Here is a 13247-nt window from a genome sequence, read left to right on the forward strand (position 1 = left end):
CAAGCTGGAATCAAGACTGCTGGGAGAAGTATCAATAACCTCAGATATGCAGATGACACCACCCTTATGGCAGAAAGTGAAGAGGGACTAAAAGCCTCTTGATGAAAGTGAAAGAGGAAAGTGAAAAAGCTGACTAAAAACTCAACATTCAAAAAACTAAGATCATGGCATCTGGTCCCATCACTTCATGGCAAATAGATGGGGAAACAATGGAACAGTGACAGACTTTATTTTCTTGGGCTCCAAAATCACTGCAGATGGTGACTGCAGCCATGAAATTCAGAGATGCTTGCTCCTTGGAAGAAAAGCTATGACAAACCTAGACAGCACATTAAAAAGCAGAGACATTACTTTGCCAACAAAGGTCCATACAGTCAAAGCTATGGTTTTTCCAGTAGTCATGTATGGATGTGAGAAAAAGGGGTGTAAAGAAAGCTGAGTGCTGAAGAATTGATGCTTTCAAATTGTGGTGCTGGAGAAGACTCTTGAGAGTCCTTTAGACTGCAAGGAGATCAAACCAGTCAATCCTAAAAGAAATCAGTCCTGAATATTCATTGGAAGGACTGATGCTAAAGCTGAAGCTCCAATACTTTAGCCACCTGATGGCAAAGAACTGACTCATTGGAAAAGACCCTGATGCTGGGAAAGATTGAAGGCAGGAAGAGAAGGCGACAACAGAGGATGAAATATTTGGGTGGCGTCACCAACTCGATGGACATGTGTTTGAGCAAGTTCTGGGAGTTGGTGATGGACAGGGAAGCCTGGTGTGCTGCAGTCCATGGGGTTGCAAAGAATGGGACACGACTGAGTGACTGTGAACTGAACTGCAATGTCCAAACTGAGCATTAATCATGGTGGTCTGGCCCCTGCCAACGTCACAAGCAGGACAAAGCCTGTGAATCCCTCCAGTCTCTGCCAAGGGAGCTGGTGTATATGTTACAGTTGTCTTTGCCTCAAGGAACTGAAACTGACTCCCACCAAAGCCAGAAGGGCCTGCTGGACTGACTGTGGGATGGCGAGGTCATCTGAAGGTGGAAGTGGAAGGATCTCTCCTCTTGACTGGTGTTTTTCCAACTTTCCCTGGGGATCTAGTTAAAATGCAGACCGATGCATGATGCCTCTCCCAGGTGCTGAATGATCAAGTGTACTCAACCTCTGTGTTCCTCTTTCCCTGGGTGAGGGCACCGGATGGGTCTTTCTTGGGCCAGGTGCCTGCCCCAGGTTTTCAGTGACAGCCAGAGCAGTAGGAGCGCTGACAGCAGCTATGGCCCCAGCAACAGCTGTGGCCGCAGCCCTGTTCCCGTGTATCTGGTTATTCCTAGGGAAGGGTGGGCCTTGGGCTAGGGCAGCCACCCTCACAAGGGTTGACTACAGCTGGAGGGAGCCATGCCAGCTCCCTGTGTATGCAGTGACACTCTCAGTGGTGAAAAGTATCATCTTTCAACCTGGAAAGTGATTTCCAAAGGCCCAGCACTGGGGGCGGATGGAGGAGAGTTTAAATAGCAGCTGTGTTCCTAATTTCCTCAGGAGAAGGCCTGGCTGCCCCTCCTCCATGTTGAGTGTTTGCCATTAAAAACAAACAGTATCATTTGGTTCAATATAAAATGAATTAAAGGAAATTAAACTGCGGGGGCCATGTGGCAAGCCTTGTCCTCCATTGTCTGAAGCCATTTTTCATCTTCCCCGGTGGGGAACAACAGCTTGGGGGGTGTGGAGCCGAGCAGGGCTAGATAAATAAATAAATAAGGTGAAGGCCCCCCCCCCGCCGCTTTCCCCAGGGGCAGAGGCTGGGTGCAGGAAATCCCAGGTGCCTGCTCTGGCCCATCTGTACTGCATTCCTTGGAGGCAGAATGTAGACCTCGAGTCTCCCAGGGAACGAAGGGAAGGGGGAAAAACAAAACAACAACAAAGAATGATGTGGGGCCTCCGAGACAGAAAGGGGGTCAGGGCAGCTGAGAGAGAAGATTATGGACCAGAGGGGCTGGGAGAGGAGGGTCTCAGGCACCTGACTCGTGGGGAGTGATCCTGGCTCTTCCCCAGCTGCACAAAGCGGAGTTGTTGCTGCTATTTGTGCTGCAGAAACTGAGTCAGGAGGGCAGGGGTGGGGAAAGACGGGCAGAGAAGAGAGGACTGGATAGTGGTGAAGAGGGGGGAGGTCGGGCACTAGACTGCCAAGTTCAAATCCCAGCTCTGCCACTCATCAGCTATGTGCCCTGAGCAAGTCACTTACCCACTCTGTGCCTCAGTTTCCTCATCTGCAAATTGGGAGTAGTAAGTATCTCCTGCTTAGGGTTGTTGTGATGATTAAAAAAGTTCATGTCTATGAAGCATTCAGAACAGTACTAAGGACACTGGCTATTTGTTATTGCTGCATCATAATTATCTTATTATGATTATCAATAATCATAAACAGAATATTGATAATGTTCTTATTGTTGGTCTCTGGGGGCATCTTCCTTGGCATCTGAAGACTTAGCCTTAAGTCATAGCTCTGCCATAGGCTTGCTGTGTGACTCTTGGCTAAATGAATATATCTTGCTGAGCCTTGGGTCCTTCACTCTACAAATCAGGGATAAGCAACCTGGGACAGCATGTGCTGGTGCCTCGCAAGATCCATCCTCCCCTTCCTCCTTCAAAATAAGAACTATTTTTTTGCTTAGATCCACTGGAACCCAGCTGTAGGATGGGCCCCAGCTCCTATGCAGCAATTGTGACCGTACGGTGGCCGATGAAATGTAAGTTAAAGTCACAGGAGCCATTTCCAGGAAGCTACACCTTTTAATAATCTCACTAAGGAAGCAGAAAGGCAACGCCAAAGAACGGTCAAACTACCGCACAATTGCACTCATCTTACACGCTAGTAAAGTAATGCTCAAAATTCTCCAAGCCAGGCTTCAGCAATACGTGAACCATGAACTTCCAGATGGTCAAGCTGGTTTTAGAAAAGGCAGAGGAACCAGAGATCAAATTGCCAACATCTGCTGGATCATCGAAAAAGCAAGAGAGTTCCAAAAAAACACCTATTTCTGCTTGATTGACTGCCAAAGCCTTTTACTGTGTGGATCACAATAAACTAGAAAATTCTGAAAGAGATGGGAATACCAGACCACCTGACCTACCTCTTGAGAAACCTACATGCAGGTCAGGAAGCAACAGTTAGAACTGGACATGGAACAATAGACTGGTTCCAAATAGGAAAAGGAGTACGTCAAGGCTGTATGTTGTCACCCTGCTTATTTAACTTCTATGCAGAGTACATCATGAGAAACTCTGGGCTGGAAAAAGCACAAGCTGGAATCAAGATTGCCAGGAGAAATATCAATAACCTCAGATATGCAGATGACACCACCCTTATGGCAGAAAGTGAAGAGGAACTAAAAAGCCTCTTGATGAAAGTGAAAGAGGAGAGTGAAAAAGTTGGCTTAATGCTCAACATTCAGAAAACAAAGATCATGGCATCTGGTCCCATCACTTCATGGTAGATGGGTAAACAGTGGAAACAGTGTCAGACTTATTTTGGGGGGCTCCAAAATCACTGCAGATGGTGATTGCAGCCATGAAATTAACAGATGCTTACTCCTTGGAAGGAAAGTTATGACCAACCTAGATAGCATATTGAAAAGCTATCTTTGCCAACAAAGGTCCATCTAGTCAAGGCTATGGTTTTTCCAGTGGTCATGTATGGATGTGATAGTTGGACTGTGAAGAAAGTTGAGCACCGAAGAATTGATGCTTTTGAACTGTGGTGTTGGAGAAGACTCTTGAGAGTCCCTTGGACTGCAAGGAGATCCAACCAGTCCATCCTAAAGGAGACCAGTCCTGGGTGTTCATTGGAAGGACTGATGCTGAGGCTGAAACTCCAATACTTTGGCCACCTCATGTGAAGAGTTGACTTATTGGAAAAGACTCTGATGCTGGGAGGGATTGGGGGCAGGAGGAGAAGGGGATGACAGAGGATGAGATGGCTGGATGGCATCACTGACTCAATGGACATGAGTTTGGGTGAACTCCGCGAGTCAGTGATGGACAGGGAGGCCTGGTGTGCTGTGATTCATGGGGTCGGAAAGTCAGATACGACTGAGCGACTGAACTGAACTGAAGGCCTCAGAATAATAGTTTAGTAAATAGTAATTTTTTTCCATCTGATTATGGTTAGATTCTGACTTTCTTGCTTACCTTAAACTGTAAATGCTCTTCATTTTCTTTAGAATAACAATAACTAATAACAACAACAAGGATTTACTGTATTGCCCAAGGAACTATGGGTTTCCTTGGTGTCTCATTGGTAAAGAATCCACCTGCAATGCAGGGGATGCAGGTCGATCCTTGGGTTGAGAAGATCCCCTGGAGAAGGAGATAGCAACCCACTCCAGTATTCTTGCCTGGGAAATCCCATGGCCAGAGGAGCCTGGTGGGCTGCAGTCCATGGGATCGCAAAGAGTCGGACACAACTGAAGTAACTTGAGTACATACACAGGGAATTATATTAAATATCTTGTAATAAAGTATAATGGAAAAGAATAAAGAGTGGATATGTGACAGTGTATTAAAAAGTGGAGACATCACTTTCCTGACAAATGTCTGTATAGTCAAAGCTACAGTTTTTCCAGTAGTCATGTACAGATGTGAGAGCTGGACCATAAAGAAGGCTGAGTGCTGAAGAATTGATGCTTTTGAACTGTGGTGTTGGGAAAGACTCTTGAGAGTCCCCTGGACAGCAAGGAGATCAAACCAGTTCATCCTAAAGGAAATCAACCCTGAATATTCATTGGAAGGGCTGATGCTAAAGCTGAAACTCCAATACTCTGGCCACCTGATACGAAGAGCTGACCCACTGGAAAAGACACCGATGCTGGCAAAGACTAAGGACAGGAGGAGAAGTGGGTGACAGAGGATGAGATGGTGGGATAGCATCATCGACTCAATGGACATGAGTTTGAGCAAGCTCCAGGAGATGGTGAAGGACAGGGAAACCTGGTGTGCTGCAGTCCATAAGGTCTCAAAGAGCTGGACACGACTGAGCAAATGAACAACAGCAACAACAATGTACATATATGTACAGCCAAATCACTTTGCTGTAAACCTAATACAATATTATAAATCAACTATACTTAAAGAAGAATAACTAGCCAGCTATCACTTGACCTGTGTTATTTTAATTATCCCTCACAACAGGGCTGTGAGGTTAAATCCTGATATTCCCATTTTAAAGAAGGGGATATTGAGGGTCAGTGAAGTTAATCAGGGTCCTAGAGGTCTTGTAGGTCTGCTCTAATCACATGAGCCCTTTGAAGGCAGAAGGGTAAGTTATAGAGACATGAAGCACGAGAAGGATTCCATTCTGGCTTGAAGATATAGGAGGCCACAGGAACAGACCAGAATGTGGTTTCTGGGAGTTGAGAGTGATCCCCAGCCAACAGCCAGAAAGAAAATGGGGATCTCAGTACTCTAATCACACAGAACCTTGTTCTGCCAATAACCGAGTAAGACTGGAAGTCAATTCTGCAGCACCTCCAACAGGAGCACAGCCTGGCCAACACGTTGATTCTGACCTCATGTGACCCTACAGAGAACATGGTCAAGCCCACCTGGCTTCTGACCTACAGACTGTGAACTAACAAATGGGTGTTTTTCAGCCACTGAGTTGGTGGTAATTTCTTAGGCAACAGTTGAAAACTAACAAGGGTAGGAACTACGATGATCTCATGTTACAGTTGAGGAGGCGAGTCTGCAGGGTGCCACAGCTGGTAAATGGCAAAGGGCTTCTCAAACAGGTCTGCCAGACGCAGACAGTCTGACTTTTAACCATCGTGCTGTGTTCTCCATTTGTATTTGTGTATAACAATCTCCAACACAGATAGTTTAGTTGTTTTGAAAAGCAAGGTGGGAGCTATGTATAGAATATCACTGTTTGAAGAATGAGCTTGGGGTTCATTAGAGAATGAACTTATGGTTGCCAGGGGGAAGGATGATGGGAAGGGATAGTTAGGGAGCTTGGGATGGACATGTACACACTGCTATATTTGAAATGGATAACCAACAAGGACCTACTATACAGCACAGAGAACTCTGCTCAATGCTCTGAGGCAGCCTGGATGGGAGGGGAGTTTGGGGGAGAATGGATCCATGTATATGTATGGCTGACTCCCTTCTCTGTTCACGTGAAACTATCACAACATTGTTAACTGGCTGTACCCCAAAGTTAAAAAAAAGAATATTACTGTGTGAATATATAAAGATGAGTAGGAAGAACATACACATTGGTTGGCTTGTATGTGGTGGAGTAGCTATAAAAAGATTCAAGGATGGTATGATTATTTCCCAGGAGGAGAAATGGGTGTCTGGGGGATGGAGAGGGAAGGAGACTTTTCACCATATATTGTTTTGACTTCTGAACTCTGTGATTATATAACCCATTAAAAAAATGGTGTCCTCAATAATGAGAGGAATGGGGAAAAAGTTGAGAGACATTTGAATAGACGGAAAAAAACATTCTCAAAAGGACTCAGAATGACAGATAAACTGGTCTGTAGGTATATTAATTTCCCAGGGATGCCATGACAAAGTACCACAGATGGGGGGCTTATACAACAGAAATTTATTTTCTTACAACTCTGGAGGCCAGCAGTCTGAGATCAGGGTGTGAGCAGGGCTGGTGCCTTTTGAGGGCTGTAAGGGCAAGGCCTGCTTCCTGCCTCTCTCCTGTGTCTCTGTGTTGTCTTCTCTCTGTGGGTGTCTGGGTCCTAATTGCCTTTTTATAAGGACACTGGTCATATTAGATTAGGGCCCACACTAATGGCTTCATTTTAACTTCATTACCTGTTTAAAGACTCTATCCAAATACAGCCACATTCTGATGTACTAGGGCTTAGGACTTCAATATATGAATTTGGTGAAGGGATACATTTCAGTCCATAAAATGAACATTTAACCCAGGGTTTCTCAACCCTGGCACTCAACAACACCGGGGACTGGATAATCCTTGGTCTCAGGGCCTTGTCCTATGCTCTGTAGAATGCTGAGCAGCATCTTTGCTCTCTACCTATTGAATGCCAATACCACCCTCCCCACAACCAACCCCATTATAACAATCAGAGATGTCTCCTGAGGGACTTCCCTGGTGGTCCCTGGTTAAGAATCTGCCTTGCAATGCAGGGTACGTGCGTTTGATCCCTGGTCAGGGAACTAAGATCCCACATGCCATGGGGCAATGAATCCCATGCACCACAACTACTGAGGCTGAGAGTTCCGAAGCCCATGGGCCACAACTAGAGAATCTGTGCACCCCAATGAAAGATCCTGCATGCCGCAACTAAGACCCAACATAGCCAAATTAATCAGTATTAAAAAAAATATCTCCAGAAATGACCAAATGTCCCCCTGGTTGGGAACCCCTTCTAGCCCAGCTGTGTGGGCAGCTGGGCCAAATACAGCTGGCTCATCGAGAAGTTCTGCACTTTCATACACAGAAGCATGTACTGTGAGAACCACAGCTGAGACCTAGGAAACCCAGTCCTGCCCTGGTGGAGACCTGTGTCTGCTTAGGAGGGGAGTGGAGAGGGGAATGGCTGACCTCCAGGAGGGAAGGTGATTCAATCAATGGGAAACCACTCTGAGAGCAAAAGTGCTGGGTTCAGGGCCCAGAAAATAGAGGGATTTTAATGGCACCAAAAGCCTCATGAATCCTCTCGGCTCTCACATCCAAGAAAACCACCTTTCCTGCTCTTGTCGGCTCTCCCCTGTACTTAGAGACAAACCACTGGGCTGAAAGCTCGTGGAATCTCGCCCTCTGGAAACCTCTCATCCGGGGGGATGGCTATCCAGACTGCACTGAGTCAGTTACAATAATTTCAGACATGGGAAGGGCTTTCTCTTTCCTGTTCTGATGGGAAAAGACAGGAAGTTGGTCACGTACTGTGTTCTTTGGAGAGACAGCTTGGCTAAACTTTTCCTTGCTTCTGACATTGCTAGTCCTATTAACCACCCAGCAACTGGATACCCACTCTTCTACCTTCTAAAAACCTTAACGGGATAAAAATGACCATTTCAGATGTGAGGAAGCTGAGGGCTCCAAAGAGTGAGGTCACCTGTCCAAGGCTGTATAGGCAATAAGTGTCCGGGAATCAGGATTGGAACCCAGGTTTGCTGACCCTACAACTTCTCATCAGGTCAGCACTGACTCAGCTGTCAGTAGACGTCAGTTCCGCAAGTACTTCCTCTACCCATGCGTGAAGTCGCTTCAGTCATGTCCAGCTCCGTGACCCCATGGACTGTAACCCACCAGGCTCCTCTGTCAATCAAATTCTCCAGGCAAGCACATTAGAGTGGGTTGCCATGCCCTCCTCCGGGGGATCTTCTCAACCCAGGGATCAAATTTGCGTCTCTTACATCTCTTGTATTGGCAGGTGAGTAATTTACCACTAGTGCCACCTGAGAAGCTGGTAACTAGGTTTGGGTTAGGTGAATACAATAGCAAGTTTTACTCGCAGAGAATAAGGGAGAGCATGAAGGCAAGGAAGGCGTCTTACTCATTTTTATATTCTCAAGGTCTAGCACTGCCTCTTTAAGCAAATAAGTTCCAAATAATGTCAGTGGGATTGAGGAGAGAAAGGGGAGGTGGCTGGGGGGGGCAGGCAGCAGCAGACCTGGTTTTAACCTCCCAATAGGAATTTAACATGAGGCTCTTCATTCAGCCCATAATACCCATGGTGTGTTTCCTGTGCATCAAGACAGACTTGACAGTCTCCGTCCTCATGAGTCTATACTCGAGTAGCAGAGGGAGAAAATAAACACAAAACAATTCAGTCATTGCAGATACTGGTACATGCTAAAGGAAGAAATAAAATGGTGAGGGGATAGTGCAGGCTGGGGACCACCGTCAGGGAGGTGACAGAGTCTCAGAGGGAGGGACACTGGAGTGACACTTGAATGATGGCAATGGGACAGCCATGGACACATAGGGAAAAACCTCCTCAGGCAGAGGGAGCAGCAAGTGCAAAGGGCCTGAGAGGGAAGGTGCTGGCTGGTCCAGGGTGAGCAAGGGAGAGAAGGTCATGGGTGATGAGGTCAGAGAAGCGGGTGGCAGTCTGACTGGGCAGGGCCTAGATGTATGGGTTGTATAAGTTATCTAGATTTACGATGGCAAGTGGCTGCTCTAGTCATCCGGCCAGGGTGATGGTTTGGGGCTAAGGTTACAGATGGGTGGTCACCATTGTTAACCCCACCTCCCTTCTTGGCTGGCCAATGAGCCTGGAGTTCCTGGGAGGCCCAGGTGTGAGAAGATCCCGGACAGACCTTCTGGAGGGTCTGCCTCCCCACATGTCTGGAGGCATGTGGGGATCGGTGGCTCATCCGGGCTCACACATCAGGGACTGTGGGGCCATCAGGCAAACCCAAATTCCAGAAGCCCTTCCAATACAATGATTATAATATTAAATACCAACCCACCCTCTCAGTGGACGGCGTGGAGGCGCAGGAAAGAGCATCTGTGTTGTGAGCCATTAGGGTCCCTGACAGATGTGTGCCTCCCCCCTCCCCCCACCAGCTGCAAATGAAGACCCATCCTTTTCTTCTGCCCAGACAAGGATTGATGAGGATTCGGGAGAGCACTCAGACAAGCAAGGAAAGGCTGCGAACCTTTTCCAAGCCTGCAATTTATCTTGAGGAGACTATTCACATCACTCCTTACAGGCTGGATTCTGCTCTGACCTGGCACATTAATCTCGCCGAATAAAATAATAATAATCAGAAAAAGGGAGCTGGATAGTTGCCAGGGAGGCATTAATAACTGTCGCCCACACCTCGGCAGTGCAGAGAAGGGGTGCCGAATCTCATCCCCGCCCCCTGATCCCCAGCAGTGCCCGTCGAAGAAGAAGGAAGTAAGGAAAAGTTTGCCTGAACCTTGGGGGGATTTTCTAGAGATGGTGTATGGGGACATCATTCCTCAGTCAACACAGGAATTTCCCCAGCAAATGCAGAGAACTTCCCTGGGAGGGAGTGTGGTCTAGTGATTCAGAGCGGTCCTGGAATCAGACCGCCTGAGTTCAAATCCCCACTCAGCCATATATAAGCTGCGTGACTCTGGGCCTCTTCTTAACTTCTCACTGGGTTTGTTTTTTCCTCTGGAAAACAGGGATAAAACTAGCACCTGCTGGGAATGTAAAATAGTATAGCTGCTATGGGACATAGTGTGGTGATTCTTTAAAAAGTTAAACACAGAATTACCATATGACCCAGCCATTCCACTCTTAAGTATTAGAAAAACTGTGTTCAGAGAGATCCTTGTGCACAAATGTTCAAAGCACCACTATTCCTGATAGCCAAAAAGTGGGAGTAACCTGAATGCCTATCAACAGATGAAGGGATAAACAAATGCTGGTCCCTCCACACAACGGAATATTATTCAACCAGAAAAAGAAATGAAGTGCTGTCATCTGCTACAATGTGGATGAATCTTGAAAAAAAGATGCTAAGGGAAATAAGCCAGACATAAAAGGTCACATAATGTATGATTCCATTTATACGAAATCCCCAGAAAAGGTAAATACATACAGATATAAAGCAGATTGGTGGTTGTCAGAGGGAAGGGGGAGTGACTGAATGCGTATGAGGTTTCCTTCTGGGGTGATGAAAATGTCTTAAAATTAGATAGAGGTGATGGTTACCAGTGAATGTACTGAATATCATTGAATCACACACTTTTAAATAATTACTGGTTAATTTTATGTTATGTAAATTTTACCTCAATTTTTAAAAACCCACAAAACAATAGCACTTGCCTTCTAGAACAGATGTCAGAAGAAAATGAATTAGAGCCAGGCCTGGCCCCCATGAAGGCCTGACTCCATATCAGCTGCTCCTACTGCCATGGGCATTATTATGCTGGGGTTTGCAATCTCTGGCAAGTTATTTAACTCGGTGTCTGCTCCATGCATGCAAGGAGATACCAACAGTATCTACCTACCAGGATTGTTAAGATTAAACAAGACAATGTCTTCAGCAGACTATCAACTCCATGAGCAAGCGGATTTTTGTCTACTTTGTTCACTGATATACCCCTGTGCTTAGAACAGTGCCTGGCACACAGCTGGCATTTAGCAACTGTTCTTGAACGAATGGCAGTGCTTAACTTAAACACGGCCTGGTTCCTGGTGGTTGCTCAGCAATGTTTAGTTGTATGTATTACTATTGGTCTGGCGGCTGTATTTTTTGAAGGCCCCTGTGTGTTCCTTTCTAGCACAGGGAAGTGAGTACTACTTTGCCTTGCAGATTTTGGTGTCTTCACAACAGGATGTCTGGACATCTACCAGACATGAGAAGTCTGAGGTGAGCTGACAATGGAGTCTAAGCTCTCACTGCAGTTATAAGAGGAGGTGATGACAGTTAGTGTAGCTAGCTAGACTATCAGCTTATCCACTCACCCACCCATCTACTTACCTGTCCATCCTTCTAAATCTCCATCCAAATCTCCATCCATCCATCTAAATCTCCATCCATCTATCCATTCAAATCTCCATCCGTCATCTAAATATCCATCCATCCATTCACGTATCCATCCAACATCCAAATATCCATCCATCCATCCACACAATCACTTGATTATCCATCTATCCACATATCCACCAACCTTCCCAGCTATCGATTCAATTCATCCATTCACCTATATAGCCATTTGTCCATCCACCCACTCCCCATATCTACATGCAATGAACATTTCTGAGTGCATATCAGATGCTGGTGATCTATCAACAAAGAAACCAGATGCATTCATTTCCTGCTGCCACAGAGGTTACAGTTGAGCAGAGCAGGCAGACAATTAAACAAGCAATTACGGTCAGAGTGGTGAGTGCTGGAACGGGGGAGCACAAGGCGTTAGGAGAGCCCCAGTAGGGTCTCCATCCCTCATCCCAAGGGCAGGAGGGTGTCCAAGAGGCTGTGATCTGCAGGAGGAGCGTGAATTGGGTAAGAGACAAGAAAGGAAAAAGGTCTTTGAGGTAGAAGGATCAGTGGGTAGGAGAAAGGGCAGCACAGAGCCGGCTCTGGAAGCTGTATGGGTTCGTCACTCAGCATCTCTGTCTTGAAGGTCTCTCATGGGGAAAATGGGATAAGAGCATCTGCCACATGTCAGATTGGGACTAGCTGGTGTATGGAAAGAAATGAAAGAAGTAGGTCTGGTCTAGAGGTTCCTCGTCTGTGGATTCAGCCACTCTCATGTAGAAAATCTAAGGATGTGGGACTGGATGCAGGAGGACAACTGTAAGTGGCTTGAGCATCCGCGGATTCTGCTATCCGAGGAAAATCCTGGAAGCAACCCGTCACGGATACTGAGGGGTGACTATATCAGCTTTTCATCTGGAAAGAGTTGATCATAATCTCTCTCTCTCTCTCAGAGGGGTGCTGACAGCCTTACACAAGTCAAGACATAGAAAAGAATCTAGCAAGAAGCAGGACGTACGAGGTGATGAGTGACCATCCTCTGCCCACTTTCCTTATCTTTCTCCCATAGCTACTTTGGGCCCTGAAGCTGAAGTTCTGGGCTGGAGTCCCAACCCTTACCACGTAACATCTGCTTGTCCTTCCGTCTCATCACCAATGAGAGAAATAGTATCTCTGGGAGGAATTGAAGAGGCTACAAAAGGAATTCATACATAAAGTGCTCATAGACCCCAGTTCAATTCCTGGGTCAGGAAGATCCCCTGAAGAAGGGATAGGTTACCAACTCTAGTACTGTTGGGCTTCCCTGGTGGCTCAGATGGTAAAGAATCTGCCTGCAGTGTGGGAGACCTGGGTTCAATCCCTGGGTTGGGAAGATCCCCTGGAGGAGGGCATGGCAACCCACTCCAGTATTCTTGCCTGGAAAAATTCCCTGGACAGAGGAGCCTAGCAGGCTATAGTCCATGGGGCTGCAAAGAATCGGACACGACTGAGTGACTAAGCACAGCACAGTCTCAGGTTCACAGTCGGTGCTCAATAATTGCAAGCCACTGTTATTCCAGGCTGTCAGTGTTAAGCCAGCTTCCTTACATGCCTGGATTCACATCTCTTGCCTTCCAAAAAGTGTCACAAATGCTATGAAGGAAAAGGCTCAGGGCATCCAGAAGTGACTGAACCCAAGAAGGGGGTCGTGGGAACTCCGTTTCGTGGCTGTTTGATCAGAAGCACAGGTGACAACCTGGGGCTTGTGACTGGCCATCTGAAGGGACAGGAGAAGTCTGGTGGGACTAAGCCCTTCTCCCATGGGATCTGAT

The 13247-nt window shown here is 46.6% G+C and overlaps 1 protein-coding gene across 1 annotated transcript in view; it reads right to left on the minus strand.

Moving 5' to 3' along the window:
* RNFT2 (ring finger protein, transmembrane 2) overlaps positions 1-13247 on the minus strand; it is a 56774-nt gene that overhangs the window by 26283 nt on the left and 17244 nt on the right. The gene's annotated exons all lie outside the window — the stretch shown is intronic.

This window comes from Capricornis sumatraensis, chromosome 17 (genome assembly GCF_032405125.1).
Source record: "Capricornis sumatraensis isolate serow.1 chromosome 17, serow.2, whole genome shotgun sequence".
Classification (NCBI taxonomy): Eukaryota; Metazoa; Chordata; class Mammalia; order Artiodactyla; family Bovidae; genus Capricornis; species Capricornis sumatraensis.